Source organism: Cyanistes caeruleus, chromosome 2 (assembly GCF_971803275.1).
Source record: "Cyanistes caeruleus chromosome 2, bCyaCae1.hap1.1, whole genome shotgun sequence".
NCBI classification, from domain to species: domain Eukaryota; kingdom Metazoa; phylum Chordata; class Aves; order Passeriformes; family Paridae; genus Cyanistes; species Cyanistes caeruleus.
Genome location: NC_141702.1, coordinates 110,540,295 through 110,564,166, shown reverse-complemented (window position 1 = coordinate 110,564,166; position 23,872 = coordinate 110,540,295). Strand labels below are relative to the sequence as shown.

Sequence of the window (23,872 nt, the reverse complement as noted above, 5' to 3'; positions counted from 1 at the left end):
TTTTTCAGTTCTTTCTGAAACTGAAATCTAGGAAGTAGGAAAGTACCTAGAAAGATAGGGAAAAGAGCAAGGAGTGATTTATTCATAAATAGATCTGCAGGAGGCTTCCAAACTGCAGCTTCTCTCTTCAGTGTTTCAGGCATGTCCCACGGTGGCTACTGTAATATCAGAGGAATGCTTACTCCTGCTACTGCTGCTAATCTGGGAGCAGTCACGTGGCTCAGCTGTATTCTCTCTCTCTCCAAAAATTTGACTTTTAACCTTCCTTTGCTACAGACATGATGTATATTGCTTTGACATGATTCCAAGTAGCAAACATGCAAAACTCTGACCTATAAGCAAAGCAAATGGAAAAAAAAAAAAAAAAAAAAAAAAAAAGAAGATATTTATGAGAATAAAATTATGTGAGCCTGAGGGAAAGGGAGAGAAAAAAAAAATCTGCCTGGGTCATTTCTGTTTGCATTCCCGTAGGAATTACTTTGGGAAAAACAGCAAAACGTTAATCTGGGGAGAAGGAAGAAAAAGAAAAGGTGTCCTGAGGTGCAGATAAAAAAAAAAGGCAGAAAATGTAATTATTTATTCGCGCTCATTTACGTGTCAGATGAAGCTGAAAGCTGCCAGATAGCTTCTTTTCGACAGCTTGGAGTTACTGTTGGGAACAGATCCATGTATGGAAGCAAAAGCAGAAAAGCATAGATAAGCTGAGATCCAGCTATGCAAACCATCTTTAGAGACACTTAAAGGACAAGCACCCCAGCTCCTTTCTTTCTGGTAAATATAGAGACACTATCATATGAGGGCTTTTTTCCATTCTGCATTACCCACAACTGCTGAGCCTCGGCTGGGGTAAGTGAAAAGCAACTCAGGCGTTTCTTGGGAACACCTGGGGATTTGGTTGGACTGACATCCTGGGAAAAGCCGTAAATCTGGGGCGATGGGATGGCTCTAATAGCTGGATAATGGTTAAGCTCTCTGAGAAGGAAACATGACATATAACAGCCTTGCCGCTGGAGGGACAGGAACTTTCCTAGTGTCTGAAGGAGGCAAGAGGAAAATGTTGGAAAACAAGAGTTTTATCACTCAAGGAGTGGATTTACAGACTGGGTGATGATAGAGTTTCAGTGGGCAGGAAGGATCAGTGGTGGTTGCCACTGTCAGAGTCTCTGTGTTTCTGTTTAGAAAAATTCATTTAAAAAAAATCAATTTAAAAAGTCAAGGGCTTTTTCTTTCCTGCCCTGTGCTACTTTCGTTTTGAGGAACATGTTTCACTTGGGTTGAGCTGACTGGACATTAGGAAGAGCTCGTTGTAAACGACTGTTGTTTTTCTTGGCACTTGAAGGCAGTTTCCCAATGTTTCTCTGTAGATTTGAGGTTGATTACATCCTGTGCAAGGGTTTTTGGTACAGTTTTAACTGCCATTGCAGTGTTGTGAAAGTCAGCTCCAGCGAAAACAGCTGTGTGCTGTTGTGAATATTTCCAAAAGTACTGAAGTAATAGGTCTCCTCCAAACTAGCAGAGAAATGTGTCAGCTCTGGGAATTGGGCACTGTCACAAAAACAGAGTATAGCCTTGGCAGAGAGGCTTTCTTCACCAAGAGTTTTGTTAAAGAGAACACAAAAAAGCTTTTTATAGCCTTGGCTTAAAATCTGGTCGGTATATGGTGGTACAGTTAAAGATGAGATTTTTCTTTAAATGCTGGTGAATGGATCTGAGTTAACAGTTCATGTGTTCAGGTGTTATAATATTGTATTCATAGTCCCACTGCAAAGTTCTGGGTAAAGCTCTGTCATTTTTCAGGCGGTTAATAGACTGGAAAAACAAAAACATCAGAGCAGGTGAAGTGAAATTATACAGAAAGAACTGAAAATAATATCAGGAGTATGATTGAAAGTGTAGGAGATTTCCAGAGATGTGAAGGATGATCGTAAAGGGAAATCACTCCACCACAAATGTCATAAACATTTCCATTCATGAATGAAAATGCTTTCCCTTGTCCTTACATAAGAGGACATAATAGAAGTGTTTGCTTGTAACCCCATAGTAGAGCCTGCAGTTGAAAGGGCCAATGCCCTCGTCTTCCCTGATTTTGTCAGCCTCTCCACAGATATTCCCACTTTCCTCAGTTTTCACCCTCCCTGAAATGCACATCTTTGTCTGGTTCCTTTTGTCTGTGCTGGACAAGCTTTGATTCTTTTTGAGAGGTACCTTTTAAACACATGCCACCTGCCTAGGAATGGAATTCTAGCACAGAAATCAATCTTTAAATAATTGGGGTCAACAGATAGCTTTTAAATTGGTAGTGAGTCACTAACAAATAAACCTTTTAGCTGCTAATGCTATGAAATAACATTTCTGCGTTTCACTCTCACTCAGATTGCTTCCATTTTCTACTGGATATGGTCCTGGTTTATAGGTTGCTGTGAACCTGCTGATATACAAAAATTCTTCCTCAGTTTTATCTTTCTCCCCCCATCCCCTCCAGATTGTGAGCTTTCCTTTCCCCAAGAGACACAAAGACAAGCTGATACATGTGGTCCCTCAGCAAGTTATTTCCCAACAGCTGTGCTGGGCAGGCCAGGAAGAGGATGGCAGGATGGAGATGGAAAAGCTTGGACTTATTTAATTTGCTGTTTCCATTTGGTCCAGGGCCTGGGGCAGCGAGGCCTGGTAGACAAAGCCCTGGTGGCATGAGTCATCTCTTGGTTGCCAGCCCCAAGGCAGACTGCCCTTTGTGCCCCCCTGCCTCTATCAGGAGCGTTTTCAGGCAGGCCGTGTTATCACTAATATTTATTGCTATTATCAGTGTGCCGGCTGTTGTTAATATTTACCATTGATTAGCCACAGGTACCGCTGGGATCTGTTCTGCCCATTGCACAGAGAGGATGGGATCTCATCCAGAGACCCCAGCCACGAATATAAAGAGCCACATAAAGCATCAGTGATAGTATCACTAACATCTTTTATAAGTGACTAGTCATTATGAGTGCTGCAGTCTCCGAGCATCCGCCGCGAGGTCCTCCCACGCTCCATTCTCTGCCAGAGTGCAGGCAGGAGAGGGGGAAGGGGGAGCTCTGCTCTTTCTCACAATCAGCCTCAGCGAGGCTGCCGAGCCCAGTCGGGGCAGCACACACACCAGGAGTGAAGGATGGAGGGCAAAGCTGAGCTCCGTGCCTATTCCTGCTGGCCTTTGGCAAGGATAAAGCTGTCCTCGCCCTGGTGGCACTCGGAGGGAGCAGGAATATGTTCTGTGTCTCCTGGAAGGAGCCAAGGCACACAGGACTTCCAGATGCACCGGTGGCTGGTGCTCCTGAACCTCATTGGCATAAAAAAGCAAAGCCAAACACACTTGGGTTTCAGACAACACCTCTGAAGAAAGTCTTCGCACCAGACATCCAGTTAGTTCCTGAATTCAGACTTCTGTGTGCAAAGGCAAAGCCACCTTTGTGGCTCCCAAGGAGAGAGCATCCCAAAAGAGTAATCAGAGAGGAGAGCAACACCCTGACTTTGCTCAGTAAAGATTTTGCTGGCTCTGACTTGAAGAAAGGCCACTGCACATCCTCCTCCTCCAGACACCTCAATATTTTTACGGTTATTCCTGAAGGATGGTGTTTGGACACTATCTCTGTCTTTTCTCTAGGAAGTCAGAAGGTTGGAGCAGATTCTGAGGACACTCTCACAGAGCGATCCACTTCTCTGGCCAGACACACATTATTGCCTATGTCCTAGCAAAATGGGCTTTGTGCAATGGCTCTGCCTGCTCCCAGCCTAGAAACCTGCAGATCCATTTGCTAATTGATTTGGCCCAGGAATTGAGGCCTCTTCCAAAAAATCTGAAAATGTCCAGCTCTCTTCTTTGGTTTTCTTGCAAAAACATCATCTTCCTATTCTTACAGGAAGAGGCAACATGACAGCTTTAAGTAGTGGTGGTGTTTTCTGACAATTTACAAGCAAAGCAGGGAATTTATGAGTGGACATTCATTCTGGAGTTGATCCTTTGGGGAACTCAGTATTATTCTGGCAACACATAGGGAAAAAACATAGCAACAATACAGTAAACCTGGAGGCCTTCAAAACTCAGTTTATTCCTATTTAGGGCTCCAATTGTCGCTGTTATCTAATCATAATAGTATTCTTATTGCATGGGGTCACTGCAGGGCAAAACTGAAGTTATTTTGATTTCCATTCTTCAACATATTTAGATTTCTCTTATATTTAATGCTGAACTTCCTCTTGAGTTTGAGATGTTTGTTTTTAGGATCTTTCCCAAATCCTTGGAATACTGAACTCTGACGTTGTTATCATAAAATGCAGGTTTCAGTTTGTGATGTCTCTAGCTGAGTCTTTTCCAAAGACAGGAGGAGAGGGAGAGAGGGAGAGAGGGAGAGAGGGAGAGAGGGAGAGAGGGAGAGAGGGAGAGAGGGAGAGAGGGAGAGAAAAGAGAAGAGAAGAGAAGAGAAGAGAAGAGAAGAGAAGAGAAGAGAAGAGAAGAGAAGAGAAGAGAAGAGAAGAGAAGAGAAGAGAAGAGAAGAGAAGAGAAGAGAAGAGAAGAGAAGAGAAGAGAAGAGAAGAGAAGAGAAGAGAAGAGAAGAGAAGAGAAGAGAAGAGAAGAGAAGAGAAGAGAAGAGAAGAGAAGAGAAGAGAAGAGAAGAGAAGAGAAGAGAAGAGAAGAGAAGAGAAGAGAAGAGAAGAGAAGAGAAGAGAAGAGAAGAGAAGAGAAGAGAAGAGAAGAGAAGAGAAGAGAAGAGAAGAGAAGAGAAGAGAAGAGAAGAGAAGAGAAGAGAAGAGAAGAGAAGAGAAGAGAAGAGAAGAGAAAGCAACATTTCACTCTGAAGGATTCCACATCTTATTTATGGAGAGAGGTGGTCACAGGAGAAGGAAAATGCTAACAGAATTGGTGTTCTGCAAGATGTGAGTATTGGATAAAGGTACAGTGGGAAGACTAGTTTGGATTCCACTCACCTTAACAATGATTAATGACTTATCTCTAAATAACCAAAAAGGACAAATGCTCAGAAACTTCTGCCACAGAGAGCTGCTCAGGTATAGATTTTCCCCTGCCAGGCAGGAGATTCAGCACTTGGGTTGCTTTAATCCCCATAAGAATAAAGTGCACTGAACAGTATATAAAATCCTTTTACTGCCATCCCAGTAACATCCCATTACATTCCCCCAGGGCTTTCAGGCTCTGCTCAGGATGAGTTTCACCAGAAGTTTTGTCCCTGTGGCAATTCCCAGGTTATCCCACAGACCACAGTGTGCACTGGAGGTTGCAGACTAACCCTGCATGACACCACCACACATAGTTTCCTGCTCTTCCAGAAAGATGTTTCTTCTTTCACCAGAACATCAATTTGGAGTTTTTTACCCTCTTATATGAGCAAAAGCAGGAAAACAGAAGAAAATGTAAAAATGACTAAAAGTGGAAAGTGCAGGAATGGGGCCTGCAAAACTCTTGCTGCCTTTCTGTGTCCCCCCAGGCAAAGGTTTCCTTGAGTCTGTCTTGGACACGGCACAGGAAATGCTCCCCTGTTGTGGTTTAGGAATGGTGCTCCCAGTTTAACACAGCCACCGAAATCAGGCTGTGCAGCTCCCTCTCCCCTGCAACTGGAGGCACAAAAGGCAAAGATCACGGGTTGAGGTAGGAGCAATTCACTGGAGACAGCAATGGGATAAGAAAATGAACAGTAGCAGCAATAATACTGAATGTCAGAGGAGATAATGAAAAGAAACAATTCACACAGAACCACCCCCCTGGTAACAGTAGTATCTGATGGCACCCTCAGCCACATTTTCTCCATCAGGAGGAACCCCTTCCCCCTGCTCTGGGCAACGATGTGAGGGGGTACCAAACAACCCTCCTGTCCCAACCAAGTCCCCTTCTGGCTACTACACCCCTGCAGATACCCAGGTCTCCCAGGCTACAGGGAAATCTCACATCTCAACAAGCCTTAGGAAGCAAAGGACAGCACATGAGCTCAGTGGAGGTGATGAAGGGGCCTGGCCCACAGTGATTTGGGCATGCTTTCAGCCTCAGGCAGAAAAGCCTGAGGAGTCATGAAGCAGCTGATGGGTCATGCTCAGTCCACCTAAGGCATCCCTCACCACCCTCAGGATTTCTGCAGGGGCCTAGGGCTTGATGGACGAATGTATCTCTTGCCCTACAACCTCTTCACCCTTCCAAACCTGCTTGATTTGACACCTGTTTCTAAAAGAGGGAACCATGCATCCAGGCTTCAGTGTGGGAACAGAGATCCCATCTCCTCGAGAGAGCCCCCTCCCAGCATCAGCATTTGCCATATCCCCACACTGGAGAAAGGAAGCAAATCCAAGGTGACAACTATTTTCCCAGCCTCTAATTCCCAGCTCACTGCTTTTGCTGCAGCCTGGCAAGCATGATGGGAGAATTATCCCATGTTATTTTTTTGGCTTACGGAAAGGCTCCAAGCAGAGATCTTGTGCTTCTGCCCTAGACACAGCAATAAACTTCTGGATTTGCTGCTGCTGTGCTGAGACTGCCAACATGTACACAATAAAAGTAAACCCTTCCTGTGGCCACAGACCACAACATGCTAGTGATCCATGGTATTATCCTGTTATTTAGTGAGTCATCCTTGCTGCTGAAAAATACACACAGCCCAGTTAAGTTGTTAACAAAAACACTGGATGTGAGAGACTGGTGTTTGTTTTACTCCAGTGTAACTTATTCCATATGGTCCTTTAAAGCATGCTAAATGTTACATCACTTCGGGCTGCCAACTATTATTTCAAGATGAACTCACAGATCTAGAACATAGCTACTTGAAGCAAAGTTCTGAAAGCATTATCTGTCCAGGAAAAACACCCAGTTCAGGAGCAAGACAGATGTTGTGGATTGCCCTATCTTTATCTGGATAAGCAGGTCCCCATTTTTATTGAGGGTCCACAGTAGTGATGTTTACTGCTGCTCTGCTGCCTGCTGTGACATCTTGCAGATGTAAGCCACATGCACAGGGCAGAAGCCATATCCTGACCAAGGAGATAAGCTTAACTTCTAGCATTTACCTCTTATGCATGTTTTTCCCAGTTGCTGATGAACCAATTCTTTGTGGAATCCTAGTGTGTTTTCCAAATCTCCTTGGTAGCTTTAATTCATGAGCAAAATACTGCAAAAAGAGAGACATGCAGCTGTGAGAGGTGTCCTCACTTCGCTCTCTGGCTACTCAGAGGTTTAACACAAGGTCCAGCACCACAGTGTATCCTTGTGTTCCTGCCATGATCTCTCCTGGACTTAGCCCATAGCACTGCTTGGAAAATGAACACACTAAAAAGTTTCATTACTAGGGGTGTTCCCCAGGCCCCAGTATTGGGACAAGTCCTCTTTATTTATTTAGGAAATGGTGGGATCACCATTCCTGAAGGTATTGAAAAGATATGTGGACGTGGAGGTTGGGGATGTGGTTTTGTGGTGGACTTTGGTGCGTTAGGTTAACAACAGGACCCATGATCCTAGAGGCCTTTTTCAACCTAAAACATTCTGTGATCCTACTTTTTTAGCCACTGGTTGTGGAAAAGAGATGCTCCACAAAGCATCCTTTTTGTTAACTGAGAGATTTGCCTTTTGGCTTGAGTTGATTTGATCAGAAGTGAAATTTTGAGAGCAAGAGTAACTGACACTTAGAGCTTTTTAGAGCCTTGCTGATAACCTCACCCTTCCCCTGAAGTGTGACATGTGTCCAAAATTATCTTGACAAAAGAGTTAATCTTGCAGGTTCTCTGCTGTGAGTGTGTACATGGACCATGGAGGTGTGTGTGGGGATCATGTGGAGGAGAGCAGCATGTGCAGGATGTGAGCCTTTTGTTGTCAAAGAAACAACTTTGTACTGCTTGCCACTGAAAATCTGCTTCGTGGGCAACGATTTGTCTGTTGAGCTATCAATCATCAATTAAGATTCAGGACAAATCATTACTGTTTTAGAAAAATTAGTCAGACCCTTTCTAGATTCTTAAAAACTCCAAAATAAATCACCAAAGACCCACCTGAGGATCCATTTGGTGAGAGTCCTTGCATTTTTAGAGGCTAGGACAAGTCTGTGTATATGTGCACTTTCTTCATGTGTACCTGGCAAGGGCCTGAAGGTGATAAAATGCCACAATAATGCACTAAAAAAGTATTCAGCCTTTTACCCTTAATTTCAATGTTCTAACCTTAAAGCTAACCAGGCAGACCACTTTGAGGATGCTTTAAGGCACAGACCTAGAAGAGTGTTACAAAACAAGACAACTTTGTAGGCATTACAAGCTGTGCCACTACTGATGTTTTCTAGACATTTTCTGTCCCTGTTGATAAGAACATGCCAAATTTTAACATTCGTCTCTTTGAAACAGTCTGATTATCTTGAAACGTGCCTTGATGTACACAGCTTATGGAAAATCACAGGGCAAGACAAGTTTGAAGGCTTTAACCTTAATAAAGTTGATGTTTTGCCAGCACTGATGCCTTGCCTTCATCCTGAGCTGTAACTTCATTCCTTGTCTTTGCCACGGATGTCATTTGACGCGTGTCCCTTCCTTCGTGGCAGTGTCTTATGAAGACACTTCAGCAGGGTCGTTGCCACACAAAGCCATCTGCAGGGAGTCCCTGTGCTGAGCCAGGCTCTTTGAGGAGCTGGGGGGCACTGGTTGTGGCAGATGTTTGTGACCTGACTGACTCCTGGACAGCCTCACACCCGTGTTGCTCATTTGTCACGGTGCCATAATTTATTCAGCTGACCGACGGCCCCAGATCCATCCTGACTGTGTCACTTGCTTTACCTTATATTTTGGTTTTGCCTCTTTTTTTCTTCACAGGTTCTCCTTCTTTATCCAGTCCCTCTCCCCCAGACAAGCCAGTGATTAAGCTGGTACCCTGCCTTTGTTATCAGCAATGTTTCTCTTTCCTGCTGCTGTCTAGTCAGTGTAGCTACTGACCAGCTGCATGTACATCACCCCTCCTCTTCCAACCTGCAGGTTCTGGTAGCTTTTCATACCTTTATTCCATGTTGTTAGACAGCCATAAGTCAGGGCTAGCCAGAGATGTTACTTTCCCAGAATCATAGAATCAGAGCATGGTTTGGGTTAGAAGGGAGCTTAAAGATCATCCAGTTCCAGCCCCCCTGCTCTGGGTGGGGATGCCTTCCTCAAGACCAGTTAGCTCCAATCCCCATCCAACCTGGCCAGGAGCACTTCCAAGGATGGGGCATCCACAGCTTCTCTGGGCAACCTGTTCCAGTGCCTCACCACCCTCACAGTAAAGAATTTCTTATTAACGTCTAATCTAAATCTCTTCTCTTTTAGTTTAAAACAATTAGTGTTGTTCTAACACTATCTGCCTATGCAAAAAATGGCTCTCCCATGAGCATATTGGCATGTGAATCACTCTGTCTTTAGTACACTTTTAAAATTAATATTGTTGCTGTTACTGTTCATTTTCTTTTCTCTCTGCTGTTTCCAGTAAATTGTTCTCATCTCAGCCCATGATCTTTGCCTTTTGTGCCTCCAGTTGGGGCTGGGAGTGGGAGCAGTGCGTGGTTTTAGTGGGAGTATTAAACTGGGGAACACCATTCCTAAACCACAACAGCCTGGAACAAACCCTGACAGGGCAAAACACAAATAGGATATACAATGGGCTCCAGAGCAGCAATCAGCTCTCTTCCCTGGTGTCCTATGAGCTAAATGGCTCATCCACCCAGGAAATTGGCTGCCAGCCTGGAATGAAGGTCAGTCTGCTCCCAGGTTGTGTGATATTGGATAGTATTGCCACCTAGACTTCGCTACACTCTCCCAGAATGGCCTGATTTCCAATGTTCTGACTCTTCTGCAACACCAAATTTTTGTCCAAAGCCTAAAGGCTGTCTTCTTTCCTTTCAGCCTAATCACAACCTTGGTTTTCTCTTTGTCATGTGCTGGAGATCTGCTGATTGTTTGTCTCTCAGATACATTTTTCTGGTGAAATGATGTTGAGAGCTAGGTCACCTACACCTGATCTGAGGTTTGCTCATCCTGATCTTAAAACCTTTCAGTGATAAAATACACGCTTCTCCCTCTTTGCAGACAACCCTGCTGCCTACACCATTACTCTCATAGCTACAGAAAGTTTCTCCTTGCACCAAACTTCAGTGCCCCTGCCTATAGTTTAACCCCCTGACTTCTTATCATGTCAACAGCAGGAATGGAAAGCATCTACTCTTTCAGATGTGCAAGGATATATGTCTCCCCTTGACTTGTCAGTTTGCATTCCTGCAATGTTTCCTCTTGAATCGTGTCTTTGGGACCTCTCACTTCTCGTATTTCTTCTGCAGCCCTTGCTCACTTTCCCAATGTCACTGGTCATATAAATACAGCTGTTAACTCTGGGATCTACCACTGGCAAATAAAATCCAGGTACTCTTAGCAGCCCTGGCACAATTACCAAAATTCCACACTGGTATCCTTAGGTGCAGGGAGCAGAAAGTTTCTGAGTGGCTGAGGTGCACACAGAAGGGAGCTGAATGGAAAGGGCAAGCCTGTATTCCCATCAGGCCTGTAGGACACTGCCCTACCAAACACACACCTGCCTGCACACCAGCAAACTGGTGCTGCAGCCTCAGAACCAAAACAGATTTCAGAGAAGCTGGGAACAGCTTCCCAGAGAGCAGAAGATTTCCTTAAGGGACCTGGGGATTTCTAACCATGAGGCAGGTGGCAAAGAAGCATCTTCAATCGTTTTAAAGCATCACACAATCCAGAAAGACATGATAAAAACATTCAGCTCAGAGCAGCTTTTAAACAGGCCATGTTTGAAATTCCAAGGGGGAAGCAGACTAGCATGTGACAGCATGAAAATTTGAAAGGAGAATCCAGTCTTACAAATGGTGCAGTTTCATATCTCCACAGTGTCCAGCAAAGCCCCAAACCCCTAACCAGTGAGTAATCAGGAAGTTACATCTGGTTTTCTTGATTATTTTTCCTTTTTTTTTATTTTTTTTTCCTTTGGTAAATTCTCTTTACATGCAGGGCTTCAATTCCTGCTTTTAGGGCATGCAGCATTGGTTTCTGCCTCAGTACTGCTCGAGCAGGCAGCACAGAGAGGATAAGCATTTTTGGTTCATACATCTTCAGAGGGAAACAGAAGAAATAGAGCAAACTGTGCCCAAAACCAGCAAGATCTGTGTGTGCACCAGTGTGAGTCCCTGGCCAGCAGACCAAGCTGTGGAGAAGGAAACTGGGAAAAGAACCCTGCTGCAGTCTCAGCTGTCCCACGGGGGAAGTCAACCAGGAGCAAGGGCACGGGATTTCTGCAAGGTGCCTTGGGAAGACCAAGACAGAAATTCCAGCCACATGGGTCCTTGTGGCTGAAACTGACTGATAACAGCAGACAACATGTTCCTCTGTACCCAGGACTCGTCTCTGGCAGAGCTGAGTGGGACACTCACCATGCTGGAGGGACACTCACCAGGCAAGGCCGCTTGGAGGTGAAACAAAGCAGAGCTGAGGCAGAGGCTGGTGAAGTCAAAGCAGCAAGGAGTCAAGGAACATTCCTGACCACCCCCAGGGACAGCAGATTAGAGCCCACTGCAGTGAGGGAAATTTCCCTTTAGGAGAAATCACTGCACAAGCCCTCACCTAATGGGCCTGGCCTTTGCAAGGTGTTCCACCAGCTTTCTTGATCTAGAACAGATAAACAAAATATAAATATGGTGTTTTGTGCAGCTGAGGCCAGTCATATCTCACTTTTAACAAAAAAGGCTATTTTCCCTGGAATACCCAGCCTTGCTGAAGGCTGGCAAACAGACGATACAGAGGAGGCCAAATTACTTTCACAACCAAGGGCCACAGCCAGAGCCATGCACTACATCTGATTTGCCTTGTGCTTCCCACTGGTAACTATGGGAACCTTGCTCATGGATCAAAGGAGGAATAGGGCCAGAGCTGCTGAAGAAGCCTCACAGTCCCCAGCTTGCAGGACACAGCTCCCAGACAGTGCCACATTGCACTTCTGTTTTTCAGGAACTCCCAGCTCCTGGAGTCATGTGATTACTATTTCAGCACTCTTATGGTTTAACTTGCTTCTGGTAGCCAAGTAAATTGGAAAGCACCAAATTCTGGGGCCCAAAATCCAGAAGACAAATCCAGAGAACATGTTATTTGTTACTTTTTAATTCTGTACCGCGGGTGGGAGGGGATGTGTGGTTCTTCAATTTTTTTCAACCAAAATTTTTCCAGCTCTTGGAATGATGGTGAAGAGGGCTGGAGTGTCAGCTGGGGAGTGCTAGTGCCTATTTGATGGCAGTGCTGCCCCAGGGCTGGCACACTGCACTTCCATGGACCCTTGCAGGGAAGCAGCAGAGTCACTGGGCTATGGCTTTCACTGGGAAACACATTTCAGTCACCCTTGCATCTGCATTTTGAGTCCTTGTGTTCTGAAGTCTTGTAACAGCAAAACAAAGCTTCATCGGTGTCGTGGCTTTGCTAGGAAAAGATGCTAAGGGACAGCCAGTTCAGCAGGGGACATCTGGTCCTTCATTTTCCAGTGGCTGTGACTCCAGCTAGGAGCTGGTTTTGGCCCGAGAGGTGGAAGTGAGATGCTGCTGCAGCATGCACTGCTGGTGAGACAATGAACAGCCGCCAGAAGGCTTTTTTTGTTTCCACCCCTTTGAGAAGAGTGAGGAGACAGTTTGCACCTTGTACATCTCTCACAATAAGCCCAGCTGCTGAAGTCATTCTGTGCACATATTGAATTTTTCCTGTACATGCCTGGTGACCAGAAAGCAGGTTTTTCTCCCAGAAAGAAAAGTACGGCTGTGAAGCAGAATTTGAAGAGAAGAATGTGTGGCTTGTTTTTTCAGCCTAGATGTTTGTAAAGTATGTGCAGCTCTCCCCATTTCCAAGCTTCCTAAATTCGAGCCCAGCCCCTCTAGCTACTCATTCTTTCAGTCCCCATGAAGCAGGTGGTTTCCAGTGCAAATATACTTTTGTGTCTGTTTCACATAAGCAGTGCTCTGCAAAATTTGGCCAGTCGATGCTTCTTCCAGGAAAGCTCTCTCCCAAGCTGTTAAATGCTATGCTCATGAATTAGTGTTCTGGATTTATTGTTTAAACATGCATAAAACACAGCACAGAGCAAATATCCGGGGGGGGAAGCTCTAGAGCGGCACAAGCTCGGTTTCTTCGCTCACCTCTGCAGGCTCTCAGAGCAGGGCAGTGGCAGAGAAGCACAAGCTACCCATCTTTCACAGGTGTGCCAAAAGCACTGCCAGCACTGCCAGCATCCAGCACTGCCTCCTCCCTGGGCTGCAGGCTGTACTCTCAGTTTTCCAGGGGAGAAGGTACCTTTCACTTCCAAGCCCCCTGGCTGGCTGATGGACAGCTGTGATGCAATCAGACCTCCAGGGGCTCATCGGGACTCAGGCTGCAGCAGGTACTTGGAAACAGTTAAGGAGTCACTGCCTAGAGAGCTCAAAAAGGAATATATTGATGTCCAGCACACAAAATTGCCCTTCCTACTCACTGCTGTGTCCCACTCCATCTGCCACATTTCTAAATGCCCGATTTATCCTCCTAACAGCAAAGGCTGTTTTGAAGGTGCCAGTGAAAGGAAGTGCTCAAATCGCTGGAAAAAGATGTTTCTAAGCATCTTTTTTAGAAACACCACTCTCCAGGGATCTCCAGGTCTCTGCCAAGAACATGCCTAGGAGAGCCAGAGAATGTTCAGGGAGCACATGCTCAAGCCTGCTGCAGCGAGGAGCAAAGACAGATGGATGGCAAGCAGAGGTGACAACCCATCTGCTTCTGCAGGACCTCTCTGGCATCTCCCGAGGGACTCGAGGAAAACCATGACCGGAGACAACCAGCCAAAGCAGACTCACAGGTTATCCTCCAGCATCATCTGAGACCAAAGCATTCCATTGAGAAGATGTTCCAAAGAGGGACAGAAAGGGTGGTAGGACAGCACCTCGGAGATGAGCCTGCTTTGGCTGAGCTGAGCATTGCCCCGACCTCTTGTCTCCCTCAGGGAATATAAGGCAGAATTTTTTCAAGCAAAAAGTGCCTGAGGCTTTGTGTGCCCCTCCTCTAAAGCGTGCAGCAGTTCTTCTTTCACCAGGCACTGCTCAGAGAATGGGCCTGCACCATTCTGTCCTGTGCTCGAGGCTCCACAGCCCACTAACCCCATTCTTTGCCAGGAGGAATTGCCTTTGTGCTCTGCACATGCAGACAATACCCAGAAACCTCCTCCAGCAACTGCAGGGAGATGCAGGCTGCTGTCGGAGAGAGCTGTGGGTGGGCATGAATGAGTGAGGGAATGAATGAGCCATTCGCTACTACTGGCATGAGCATCTCCATGATTTGGAGAGGAGTAATTAGTGGTTGTAAGCATGGCTGCAGTGGTAGGTGTTCACTTGCATGGCTGCAAAGAGTGGCAGGTAGGTAGAGGTAGCTGGAGCAAACCACTGCCTCTCCCAGCGCAGTCCGGGCTGCAGTCTGGAGTGCTGAAGCACGGATGTGCCCACGCCATGTGACAAATCTTGCTGTGTCAGGACATGAGCAGTCTTGTTGCATTTTTGCCTAGAGCATCAGGCAGAGCGCAGGAGCGTTTGCTCAGCTCGCCCAGCAGATTTCGCAGCCCATGCAGAGCTCCATTCTGTCACAGCCACCACTTCAGCTAGCTTGGCTGAGAAAAAGCAGTGTGAACCATGGCCACTGCAGAGGGGAGCCGTCCTGGAACACGGCATCTCCTCTCAGCGACTGGACTCTGCCTCTCCCACTCCCCGACTTCCACCCTTCAGAGCCCAGCTCCACCTTTCTCTTGGAGACTCTAAGAAATGAAGGTCTAAATGTGCCTGGCAAGGGGTGTGTCAGGCACCAGGGAGTGGGGCACATCTTCTCCAAGCCTCCCAGCCCCATATTCTACCTAGCCGGTGACTTCTGAAGCAGACAGATGAAAGCTGCTCTCATGTTCAGATGGGACAGTGCTGCTGCACCTTTTCTGTCCCAGTGCCACTAAGGCTGGGTGGATACAGACGGTTCACAGACTAACGAGCATCACCACAAACACTGACAAACCCTTTGTTTTCCTCAGCTCCCCTGGAATGTCACAAAAATCCCGCAGCTGAAGCAGCCTTTCTGAGGGTGTCAGCAGGAGGCTCTGGGGACAGGAACACGCGCTGGGAGCTGCCAAGGGAGGTGAGTTTGGAGGAGCCACGGGTGTGCCTGGCTCTTCAGAGGGCAGCCCACCAGTGGATGCCCATTAGCACAGTCTTGGTGATCCAGAGTTGTGTACTGTATTCACAGAAAGAGCTGGGAAGTAGGTCAGCAACATTACTGAGGGAATTAGGGAGTTTTAGGGAGAACTCCATGACTAAAATTTGGGTTCCACTGCTTACGGGTGCAGTGATTGGATTTCAGTGTGCAGGGCGAAAAGCACCAGCAGGGATTGTGTTTGCTGCAGCCACGCCAATTTTTCCTGCTCACACTATCCTTTTGCCATGCCAGCTTGTGCAGTGCCTTGCATCCTGCAGCCACTGCCAAACCAAATGCCTCTGATACACATCCACAGCTCTCCTCAGCTCCTGATCACAGCACTGTGCAAGCTGTACACATTTAGCTGTGCTCATTTCATATCAATGGCCCTGCTGGGAGAATTGAGTGCCATCAAAGTACCACACGTGGCCAGATGCAAACTTATGCCTCCTCTAAAGAGTTTTAAATCAAAAGAGGTGAGGCAGAAAATCAGAGTTAGCTATTGGACACAAAATCATGTTTTTTTCCTAAACCAAATTCTTATATGGAAATGCCTTTCATTCCATGTATAGGCAATAAGTTCTTAAAGTGAGACTAAAATATATCCATATATAAATTTATATTTATCCATATATAAATTATATATCCATATATAAATTATATATTATAGAAATAATATCCAGAACTGCTGCAACACTAATTATAAGTAGGTGGCTTGTTGTTTGGTCAGCTCATCACAAAGTGCAAAGGAATTTTGTGACATTGCCCATGTCTTACCCCTCACGTTGAACAGAGAAATTCAGTTTTCCACCTCTGCTGAAGAACAGGATGGTGCAAAAATCTTAAAAAAAAAAAAAATTTTTTTGAAAGCAAGTAAGAAAAGCACAAGTGAAATTCAAAGGTAAAATTCCGGGTTGATGTCTTGCCAGTAGTGACCAAAATTACAGGCTACAGGCAGAGCCGACAAGATGAGAGGGAGAAGGTGTGAGAGGGTGCAGGAGCTAAAACAATGTCTCTGCTTCCCCACAGTTCTTGTTGCACCTGAGGATCTGGGCACAGAGGGCTCGTCAAGGTCGCTGGGTACTTGCACGCCAGTGTGTGAGTTATTAGCTCTGGTCCTATTTTAAGTTCCTAAAGTCACAGAGTTTTGCCTGGAGGGTGGGACAATGGGTTCATCTGCTCCTTGCTGGAGCCAGCGAAGGGTGGAGGAGTCATTCAGGCATGGTGAAACGGGAATTGCCCACAGGAAGGACACTTTGGTCAGCCTGAGGTGCAGCAAGTCCTTCTGTGCCAGGCTGCTGCCTTCCTGCAGGACCTCCCTGGGCACGATGACCCTCCTGTGGGGACAGGAGGCTCTGCGGGTTCTGGGGCTGACCCAGATGTGAGGCCAGCTCCCGGGAGGGTCCTAGCTGACCTACATGCTCCTTGCCTGTCACCCCATGTCCCCTGCTGACCCCTGCCACAACTCTGAGGATATGAGAGGGGGGTGAACGTCAAGCCCCTTGGGATGCTCCTGACCTCCTGCTTCCCCACAGCTGCCGTGGGCAACACTGTGGGGCACGGGGACAGACTCAGCAAGGCACTCCTTGTACTCACACACTCACACACAGACACACACGTATTTCCCTTCTTTCCATCCTTCCCAGGGCTCTCTCCCTCCTGAAGGGTGCAAATGGGCTCAGGATCACCCTGGCAGGCTGCAGGTCTGCCGGGGGGATGTGCGCAGGAGCTGACCGGCCAGGGTGGGGTGGGGCGAGCTGGGCTGGGCTGGGATGGAGGCAGGCAGGGCATGGATGGAGACTGTCCCGGGCAGGACGGGCAGGGCAGGGGGCAAGGCAGGGCAGGGCTGGGGACTGCCCCAAGCAGGGAGGGCAGGGCTGCTGGGGGTGGGTCCGCAACCAGCCCTGCCTTTCAAAGTCCCCCGATCCGAGGAGGAATTCGGGAAATATTTCCAGCAGCGCTAGGACGAGGCGGAGGAGGGCTGAAGCTGCTCCCCAGGAGGAGGGACGGCGGGTCTCTCGCTGCCCGCTCGTGGCGGCGGAGGGATGCGGAGGGAGGGCAGGCTGCCTGCGGGGCGGGCCGGCTGAGCGCATCCCCGGGGCGCGTTTGTGCGCGCGCTCCCTCCATCCATCCCTCCATCCATCCCTCCCTTCCTTTCTCCCTCCCTTCTCCCTCCCTTCTCCCTCCCTCCCTCCCTCCCTCCCTCTCTCTCTCTCTCTCTCTCTCCCTCCCGCCCGCCGCCGCAGCCGCGCACCGGGGCTCCGCCGCCCGCCCCGCCGCGATGCCCCGCCGCTGCTGAGCCGGCCCCGCTCCTGCACCCCGCTCCTGCACCCCGCCAGGTAGGACCGCGACCCACCGCCCCCGCCCCGACCCTGCCCAGCCCCACGCTGCTTCCTCCAGCGCCATCCGAGCGCCGGGGGAGGCTGCGGGGGGGGCGGCACGGGGGACCCGGAGCCGATGGGGCCGCGGGGGTAGGTAGGATGCTCGCACTCACAGCACACGCCCGGGAATGTTTTCTGCGAGCCAGCCGCGGCACCCCGAGGCAGGCGAAGGGGTTCGCCGCCCTCCCCCGGCGGCCAATCGCGACATGTCGCGACGGGAGGCGCGGCTGCGGCGGGGGAGTCGCTTCCCCCTCCCGTAGCCCGAGAGCCGGGCATTGGCGGGCAGGTGGGGTCGGGCAGGGGGCTGAGGCTGATCTCCTTCCCCGGGGGCTTTGGGGCGCATCCCCCCGGGCGCGGTGGGGCGCGGTGCCTCCGCCTGGCGGGCTGTGCGTGCCTCCAGGCAGGGCTGATTCCCCTGCCTGGAAACGCTGCCCGAGGTGAGTGCTCGGAGGCACCTGCAGCCACCCCGAAATTCCCATTTTCGTCTCCAGCAGCGCGCCTTATTGAGGGCTGGCATTAAGCAGCGCTCATCACGTAGGCTTTGTCTAGGTGGAAGCATGGCTGGGGCTCTTCCGTCATCTTGAGTTTAATTCTTTATTCACAGCCTTGTTGCTTTCCCCCCCCCCACCCCACCCCGCCGAGCCATGCAAAACAACTCCACACTCTGTCTCCAAAGCGAGAGCCGACTGCCAAAATGTTGCAGAAATGCAGCAAGCAGTAGGGAGGACTGGAGTCTGAAAATGAAAGCTGTAGTAAAAATCACAAGGTCACAGGCGTGTGGGTGCGAGCGTGTGCTTTCAGGGCTCCTTTTCGCTTGCGCTTCGCAGGAACCTGTTCATTCCTCCAGTCCCAGATGTTGGAAATCCGCAAGTCAGGCAATGGAAATGAAGGCTGAGAGGGGCTGGGGTTCTCTGTGTGCTCTCCCCCGGCACCTACCTAAGAATTCACGTGCTTTTTGTCATCGTCGCAGAGAGAAGGGGTGCGCTTTTGTTTAGAAAAGGGAAGCTGGGACGCTTGCATATTGATGTGATGGTGGCATCCGGGGAAAAAAAAGAGCTGTGCTACATGGTTTTGGCTGGAGACGTGGCTATCATCAAAGAAAGGCTTTTGTGATCCCTTGGGAGCGTCTATTAGCTGTTCCTTTCTCCCGTTTTCCTTCTGATTGGCTCTTCAATAGCAGCTTTGCCCCTTGTCCAGCACAGACGTTTAGTCCAAATAGGGCAATAATGTAGCATTTTTAGGACCATCACCTGCCAGCCAAGCCATGAACCCCCACCACCAACTCCCAGGAAAGCTGTCTGACTCCTCTTACACCCCCACCAGCTCTGTTGACATGAACAACTCCTAAGTCAGTGCTGAGGAGCCACGTCGGCCAAAGCTTCTTCTCTTCCTCTATCTTTCTCTGTATCTATCTATTCCAGATACCTGAGGAGGCTGGAACACTCTCTTGTGTCCAGCATCCCCGAGTGCCAGCACAAAGTAGCACACTTCTAACCTGATGAAACTTTGCTTGCTTCTCCTTCCCTCACTTTCACTAAGGTTTTTTGTCTTCTTTTGGCTGTGAGTGGCTCCTGAAACTTAAATGTTCACTGTCCTGTATCTGTCCAGGCTGAACCTGGTCTTCTCTCCTGGCACTGCTGCACATAACATGGCACAAACTTTGGTTCATGCCCTTGCTCTTGGGGGTCTCTACAGCACCTTAAATGATGCTGTATAGGCACAGCCACTTCTCTGCCTTTTGTAGTGTCCTGATACGCTCAGGGCACTCAGGGTTGTGATTTTCTGGCGTTGCATCTGGGACAGATGGGACAGATCTGGGGTTTCTGCTGTGGCTTTGAGGGGACGCAGTCCTGATTGCTCGCTGGGAAAAAAGCCCCTGTTCCCCAGCATCCTAATGAAACTTAGATCCTGTAATAGATCCAGTGCCTCACAAGATCACTGGATGACCAACCAACAGGTTGGTCACAGACAACACAAGTGACAGCGGCTCTCCTTGTGACTGGCACGGGGAGCAGCCCAGAGCTCTGTCCAAGCTCACAGTGCTGGGATCTGCAGGTGCTCCCAGCTCCTGGACACACAGCTGTGCAAATCCTGGCTGCACCTGGGGCTGTGCAGGCTGCTGTGCTCTTGATGCTCTGGCCTCCACTGTGGGCTGAGCTCCCTGACCGGGCTTTCCCTTGCCAAGGGTGGGAGTGGTATCTCTCCAGCTGTTTTCAGGAACCTTGGAGGAACTTGGCTTTTGTTGTTATCTCTATCCCTCTGGTGATTTCAGCTGAAATTGGAAAGAGGGGGGAGCGATGTGAACAGACAGACAGACATGGAAACTGTGATTTCATGTGCCTGGCTTCCTGAGGAAACCTGGCTACAAATAGAAGTGAGATTTGGTGCTGCAAAGAGCTCCTGAGGAGACAGAGAAGACGGGGGAATCTGAGGAGAAGGAAGGGGTGGCTAACCTTGTGTTTGAGATAGGTACAGAAGGCCTGGCACAGAGCTGGGCTCAGAGTCCCTTGCCTGAGGTCTGGGGGTCTAAAAGCCGGCCATCTGCTCAGCACTAGCATCCAGCTCCCTCTAGAGTCAGCCGTGCCAGAGCTGTGCCTCTGGACGTGGCTCTGCCGGGAGGTGCTACCACCCTTCCCCAGCCAGCAGCAGTCACACGGATGGATGGAGCATGCCAGGCTGAGCCCCCAGCCCAGCCCAACCTGCCCAGCTCCTGTCTAGTACCGTGCCTGAATTGCTCAGCTCAACAACCTGCATTCATATCAGTCTTTCCCTACACCCATCCCCATGGACGTCTCCACCTCTTCACCCCTGGATGGTCACAGGGAACTGGGGATGGGGATTTATCTCCTTTCCCTTGAAGCTTTCTGTTCCTGCAGGGCTCAGGGAAGCATCCTGCTGCACAGAAGACCCACAGGCAGCTACAAACCCGGTGCAAAAATAGTCCAGAGAGAGGAACAGACACAGGCATAGGGGAAAGCAATAGGCCTGTTAATTCCTCCCTCCTGGCCCCTTTGGGGCACCTCTGGGCAGATACTTCCTTCCCCAGGCTGCCCAAGAGCCTCAGGCTCATTAGCAGTGTTTTATTCTCCCAGCACTCACGGGAGATCTCTTCCCATTTCACTCAGAGCACAGGGAGATGCAGGGCTGCCCTGAGATCCCACAGGGAGTCTGCCAGCCAGGCAGCTTCAGGGCTGGCTCCTGGACAACGGGCAGGCTGTGCTTAAATCAGCAAGGGAGATGCACAGGCAGAGAGGAAGGCATCAGCAGCCCAAGAGGAATCACAGAAAAAGAGCCTGATGCTGCTTGGTAAAGAAGAGACCAAAGGCAGGTGGTAAGGATAAAGAAATGGTCTGAAGACAGCAGCAAGTAGGAAGACAGTTGTTTAAAAAGCAGACAAACAGCAAAAAAAAAACCAACTCAGTCCCAGATAAATGCAGCATTTCCCCCTTCCTTCTTATTTCCTGGCATATTCCTTGATGAGATCTTGAGTCGTGGGAGAAAGGGACAACTTGACACTTGCACTGTGATCTCCCTGACAAACGGTTCCAAGCTCATTTTCTGCAAGCTGCCCCCAAATTCATCCAGTGTGGTTGAAATTTTGTATCAGGGATGTTTTATTTTCTCTGTTTGTCTGTTTATTTTGGAAAGTTGCTGGGGAAATTGTGGGAGGAGATTGATTTCATTGAAGAGATAGGATACTTGGAAAAATCAGTCGCAGACTGATAATTATTCTTACTTTTTAATGTCCTTTACAGAAACCAGGGTGGCCTGATGTGTGTTTTACTTGATCGGCTTCACGGAGGGCTTGTGCCTCTGACTATATTTGGAAAGGTTTTGATGTTTTTTTGTACTGATGCAATCAGGATTGCTGATGGCCTGGAAATCATTTTCCTGATGTGGAGATCTACAGGGTCATGGCTAGGGGATGCCAACAGGCTGTGCCTGTTTTGGAGTGGCAGAGCTGGGTGAAAGGGAGCAGGAGCCAGGCAGAGCCGGAGCAGGGAAGCGAGCCAAGGGTTTTCCAAGCAGCGTTTAAAGTGCCGTCACGCTATGCAGCCCTGAGTGGCAACCCAGTCCATGGACTTAGCGGCTTTCTCCACGGTTTGGATGTACAGCCAGTGCAGCAGAGGGGTCCTTTTCCTGCTCTGGCAGGTAAATCTCTCAGCTGTCAGGAGCTCACTTTTACCAAAGCTGCGCCACGGGGTCAGCACCAAGATCAGAAGCGAACCCGGCAGAGCCCGTGGCTGCCCAGACGGATCTCCAGGCACCCTGTGCCTCCTTGCAGGGCTGCTGGCATCTGTTTTGTGTCCCTTGGCTGCGAGAAGCTGGACCTGTGATGGTCAGAGGCCAGATGGTTTGTTTGTTTGTGTTTTCCTACAGCCATATCTTTTCCCAGTCCAGGCTTTGCCCAAGCTGTTGCAGTAGAGCAGGCTGCTGATTTCGGTGAGGCTCAGGTGTACAGGCTTGAGCACGGCTAGGCAGGGTCAGCAGCAGAGGAGAAGTTTGCTATTCCTCCAGAGATGGGGCCATGGCTGTAAGTCCCATGCATGGAGGATGGAATGCAGTGCTTTCTCCCAGGAAGATTGCAGTAGATTCCTCTTCTCCTGCAAGAAAAACTGGGGAAGGGGTAACTTGGGGGCTTCAGACACTGTGGGGTAGGACAGAGTCTGCTTTTTTTGGGGCTTGCTATCTTTTCCCAGGGACAAGGTGGGGAACAGCTGAGATGCTTTGAGCCTCTGTTTCTCTGTCGTGCAGGCTGGCTATTCCTTGCAGTGACCACTAGCTGGTTCTTCATCAGTTTCTGGACCCTCTGGCTGAAGGGAGACTGTCTTTCTCCAGCCTGTGACACCGCAGGTGACACCTCTTGGCTTCAGCTGCCTTCCCTGTCTCTCCCTAGTGCAGGAAAAGGTCCTGTCTTGCCTAGGTCTGACTGTAGGATGGGAAAAGACCCTTTGGGAACCCCTGTGTTGCTGCCACACGCTCCTGGTTGTCTTCCCACACCGAGTTGAGGAGCAGCCGCTCTCACATCAAGAGCAAACTTTCTACTGGTCCCCAGCAAGCGACCAGGCACCCTGTGGGGAGAGGAGATGCTGCTCTGACCTCCTGCATGGCAGGGGCACAGCTGTGGGGCCACCTTCTCCCATCCAAGCTGGCAGTAAATCGGCAGGAATGATGTTTGTGATGGAGCTGGTGTCACAGTGGGGTGGGCACTGCTGGGTAGCACCAGAAACCGTGTGAACGCTGCTGTGCCACCGCTGCTCTGTACAGGTTTTCTCTGGGATGCTGCGAAAGGATTTCCACGTGGAAAGACCCTCAGTCCTTCTTTGTGTGGTCACTCATTCCTCCTTCCTTCCTTGCCCAGTTCTTCTGTAATTAAAGTGTCTGGACCAGCAATGTTTTCTCTTTTAGTGCTCCTAACAATGCTTCTAGTGTGTGGCAAATGGTCTTCGACCCCTGTGGGATACAAAGCTTTAGGAAAATAACGGGGATACAGTGGATATTTCAGGACTGAAGTGCCCCTATGGAGATGGGACTTTTGGGAGGCTGCTGCGGAGAAAAAGCTGTGCTCTTTTTAAATGCAGAGCAGCTTTCAGGCTCGCTTTGCATGCAGCAACCAGTCAGCCTGAAGGATCGATGCTGCCAGGGAAAGATCAGAGCAGAGTCTAAAAGGCTGTTTCCTCCCCATCTGGCAGCTCCTCAGCTGGGGGGCAGGAGCATGAGCTGGCAGCAGGAGCTCTCTCCTACCAATTTGTAAAACCTAGAGCTCCCATGTCCAGCAGGGAGGCAAATATCTCTGCAACCCTCCCAGCCCTGCTGTGGGCAGCAGCTGCCCTCCCGGTGTTCCACAGCACCAAGGGGTGGAAGAAAGGCTGGACCAACACCCCTTGGCCAGGAGCTCCAGCTAAACTGAGCTGTTCATGGAGCCTGTCACAGGCTTTCCTCCCTGACTGTGCAAAAACACCTGCTGGCACCCCTGTGGTGCTGGTTTGGGAAGGGAAAGGGGCTCAGTGCCACTTCAGGACAGCCCAGGTTGGGCTCTGCCTCTCCTGGTTAGTTTTAGCTCTCCCTGGGAGCTCTCCAGCAGCACCAGGACAGTTCCCCTCCTGCAGTGGTAAAAAGGGCTCAGGGTGCTGTCCCCGGGCATCAGGTGGTGCTTATGGGCAGGGCAGAGCTGGCCCGGGACAGCTTTTTGGGATTTTTCACCACATCTGTATGGCCAGCACCGAGCCTGAGAGCAGCCTGTGCCCCTGCCCTGT

The 23,872-nt window shown here is 49.3% G+C and overlaps 1 protein-coding gene across 9 annotated transcripts in view; it reads left to right on the top strand.

Moving 5' to 3' along the window:
- The first annotated feature begins 420 nt into the window (after positions 1-420).
- The window catches only part of SLC8A1 (solute carrier family 8 member A1), a 122,160-nt gene continuing 98,708 nt past the window's right edge, over positions 421-23,872 (top strand). For 6 of the 9 annotated variants that reach the window (XM_023923274.2, XM_023923271.2, XM_023923273.2 and 3 more), the window contains exons 1-3: positions 421-846; positions 15,074-15,177; positions 16,264-16,332. The gene's annotated coding sequence lies outside the window, so the exon portion shown is untranslated. Of the gene's footprint in view, positions 847-15,073; positions 15,178-16,263; positions 16,333-17,180; positions 17,574-23,872 lie in introns of those variants that run through there. The other 3 variants (XM_023923269.2, XM_086879075.1, XM_086879074.1) reach the window with 3 other exon arrangements.